The sequence below is a fragment of the Selaginella moellendorffii genome, unplaced genomic scaffold (assembly GCF_000143415.4).
Source record: "Selaginella moellendorffii unplaced genomic scaffold, v1.0 SELMOscaffold_7, whole genome shotgun sequence".
Classification (NCBI taxonomy): Eukaryota; Viridiplantae; Streptophyta; class Lycopodiopsida; order Selaginellales; family Selaginellaceae; genus Selaginella; species Selaginella moellendorffii.
The window spans coordinates 159,973-163,903 of NW_003314268.1; the positions used below are offsets into that span (position 1 = coordinate 159,973).

At 45.7% G+C, this 3,931-nt stretch overlaps 1 long non-coding RNA gene across 2 annotated transcripts; it reads left to right on the forward strand.

Annotated features, from left to right (window-relative positions):
• Positions 1–642: 642 nt before the first annotated feature.
• LOC9652212 lies at positions 643–1,091 on the forward strand. 2 transcript variants are annotated; one of them, XR_002991977.1, is made up of 3 exons: positions 643–676; positions 745–894; positions 955–1,091. It is a non-coding gene; the product is annotated as an uncharacterized LOC9652212 (long non-coding RNA). The 2 variants fall into 2 exon arrangements; XR_002991976.1 differs by having other exon boundaries at positions 745–1,091.
• Positions 1,092–3,931: the final 2,840 nt, after the last annotated feature.

The following is a 3,931-nucleotide window of genomic DNA, read 5'->3' on the forward strand; positions in this document are numbered from 1 at the left end:
GGCGAGCTGTCAGCTTCTAAAAGTGGCACTGTGGTGAGGAGCTTGGATGCATCTATCCCTGTGTTTCTGGGTTGGGATTCTCGCTCGGGCAATTCCTTCTTCACAGGTTCCTTGAAAGGTGTCAAGATTTATAACCAGGCTGTGGCACCCAACTTTGAGGCCGAGCGTAACACCATGCTCCTGGCATCAGCATAAATACCATATATATGCTATGTATTGTGATATATTTTGAATATATATTAAATGTATTGAATATTAAATATATCTAATAAATACTATATTATTTATATTTTATCATTCCTTCCAAAGGAACAGGAATTCACCCGCAATTTTTGATGCTTTTCACCTCAGCGAAACACCATGTAATTTGCTTGTTCAAATGTATGAGAGCAAAGATTCGACAGAATCCGAGGTCCAAGCAATGCAGGTTTAGAGATTACTTCCCAAACGGCAAACGACTACTCTAGGTAAGTCAAATTTGAATTTTGACAAAAAAATTCACGAGCTGAATGACCCACTGGAGTCTCAGTAAGCGGATGTGATCGGTTCAAGCAGGAAGAATATCCCTCAAACAACGTGCAATTATTTTAAAAAATTATATAAAATGTCTTCTACTTTAGGGTTCTTCAGTGAAAATGCGCTCAAGATCTGGCTGGAAGGCTTCTGCAATGAATTGGTACGTATCCAATAATCGTTGGATTCGTCCGGTTCTTTTCTGATCATTTTTCTTCGTTTTTGGTACAGTTCAAGGTGGATTGAGTGAGAGCTCATAAATGCGAGTTCCTCTTCTGTTCAATCATACAAGGTTGTGATCAGGATGAACTGGACACCGACTAGATGCGCAAGTCTAAGGGTTCTAGTCGCCTACTGCTTCGTCCACATACCACGAATCAGGTGTGAACTAGATTTAGTTTGTAAATTGTGGATGAAGGTTTCGGAAATACTTTGCTACAGTAGTAAATCAGGTTTCTCAAGTTGGTCACACTGGACTAATTGGAGGAAGTGTTCCTCTGTTTGATGAGGTAATTGGATATCTTTTAATTTTCCAAGAATGTTGCAATTTGATATATAATCAAGCAGATTATACTGAATCTCGATGCCATGAACTCAACCCTTTGCTTTTGATGAGGTAAACCTTCTTCGTTCTTTAGTTTTTTGTTATTAGTTGATCTTCAGTCACTCATAATAGATCAGTATTGTCATCCATTGCCTACTGTAAATGAACTGTTCTATCTCCTCATCGAGATCACAAAGGTGCAGACGAAAGCTCACGCAATTCATTACAGCAGAAGCCCTAAATCCGTAAATAATCAGCACTTGGTTTTTTTCTGATAAGCTTTCCCTTACTAGGTGCAATTGATGAAGAACATGAAGAAGCTCTTGGATCCTAAAGGCATTCTCAACCCTTACAACGTTCTTGCGTAATAGTCGGGAACTTTCAGACAAATCTTCGACAAACTCTGAAAATACATTTTTCTAAAAATCGATTTAGAAACAAGCTCAAATTGTCCTGAATGTTACTTAAAAAACATTTAAGTTTTTGGTCGCACCAAAATGGCGGCAGGATTTTTCCGGCCGCACCAGCTGTGCAACAGGAAAAATCCTGCCACACCTTCTAGCATCGACTTGGTGAGCGCATTCAGTGCCTTTTTGGCCGCACTCTTCTCCACCAGAATGAGAGGAGACATTCTTGATTGTTGATCCATAGCTGAAGACTGCTCACTAATTCCTCAACTCACCTGGATGATCGATCGACGCCTCCTCTAAGCGCGAATACAAATGCACAGGCTTCTAAAATTAGGGCCTACTTAATAATGATTTATGTCAGAAAATCGCTTGCCCTAATACCCTGTATTTTCTATACTTGGAATAATCTCCAAATAATTATGTCACCAGGTAGGAATAAACCTATCCCCAGGTTCGAATCCTGGCAACCCCCTAATTTTTTGTTTTAGTTTAGTTTAGCTGACTTGCATACTAAAATACGCTTTAAAATCGTATAGTTTATCAATATTAATTTAGGGCAAGAGGCATGAAATTTTGACTTTGGTTTTAAGTTAAGGTACTTGGCTGCTATGACGGCGTCCCTGTGAGTCTTAGAGCTGATAAAAGACTCACAAGGACGCCGTCATAGCAGCCAAGTACCCATTCCAGTTCATCTGGCTGGTAAGGTATACTAAGCAGCAGAGCTTCAGCATCTCTCAAAGAACTCGCCCGCCCTAACAAATCGATCATGCAGCAATAATGTAGGCTTCAGCCCGTGATCAAACATCAGACTCACAAAGCAAGACCTACCAGCCTCCAGCTTCCCGATCCGGCCAAAGACAACAGAAAACATGTCTCATCCGGCAACTTGCTAAAGGTTTCCATGGCGTGCCTGGGATACCCGTTCTGGGCATACCCAGCCAGCATTGTGTTCCAAGAAGCAATGCCTTTCCGGGTCATCTGCAGCTGAAATGCCGATGCTTGAGTCATATCTCCGACTTGGACATAAGTGGCCAGCATTGCCGTCCACGACACAGAGCTCCACTCGGGCATCATTTCAAAGACGCGCTCCGATCCTTTGAGATCTCTACAGAAGCAGAACACACGAAATACGTCCCGCTGAGGCATCACACCGAAAATCTGACTAGCCTCGTCTGCGTGACCGTTCCGGGCATACAACATTAGCATCGAGTTCCACGACACCAGATCCCGCTGCGGGGATTCCTCGAACACCGCCATCGCCTCCTCCACGCAATTCATCATCCTGGTGTTCTACGCGGAAAGCATGACATTCCACGAAACCAGATCCCTCACCGGCAATTCGAAACGAAACATCTGTCTGTGGCTCTGTCCAGATGCCCATTCCGGGCATATCCAGAAAGCATCCAGGCGGCCAGGTTCCAGTTTGCCGCGAACTCTCTACTCGGCCGTCGTTGTCAGGCGGAGCAGTTAAACTGGGAACGTAGGCAACGTTCCATACGGACTCTTCTCGGTTCACGTTCCAACGAGGGACGTGCAAATGCCAAGCACGAGTGTCCAGATTGAAGGCCACCGGTCGGTCCAACAAGTGGAGAAAGAGCATGTTGTTAGCCCGTTTGCAAGGAAGCAGGTGATGGGGCTCCACGTTCCTGCACAAGCCTCTCACATCGATGCTGGACACAATCGTCCACTCCAGCTGCTGCTCATCAGCTTCTTCATCAGCCGCCTCCACGATGACCATCCACTTTGGAGCGAAGCAAGGCCTTGCGAAGGGCACACCACCAGCGTGTTTCCCCACAACCACAATGCCTGCTGCCATCAGCTTGGACCGGTGGTCCAGCCTGCCATACACCGATCCCGCATCATCCGAACCTCCTTCCGGCGGCAGTGGGGGCAACGACTTGAAATGCCAAAACGCCCATGCGTCCCTTGCCCGGCTGTAGCCACTGATTGTGTAGCCCAAACTCACTGAGTCGCAACAGGAGGCGTATTGCGCGTATTGCACGTCCACCTGAAAAAACACCCGGTAATTCGTGGTGGTTCTGGTTCGTGGGGCACCTGCCATCCTCATCGGACACCCAAAGAGACACCGACACATAGCCCAACACGACTAAGTCGCAGGAGCCGCAGGACAGCAAAAACTTCTCCTGCAACCGTCTTGGGCAACCGCTTCAAGGCGCCAGTCATGGGGTTCATGACTGAAAACCAACTTGCATCATTGGACGTGACAATTCCTGCTGACATATCGAATAAAGACAATAATGCGTCAGGACAAGGGAGAGGCATGATATCTTTGTTGTGTTCACTCTTTTTAAGCAAGAAGGGTTGGGGGTAAGCTGCCGAAGCAAGAGAAGGATTCATAGCTGAGGTATGCCTGTCTTGATGCGTTTACACATATCATCATCTAACTGCTGGACTATGCCCAGACTGAAGTAGAAGAAGACCAACGAAAAAGAAGGAACGAAGA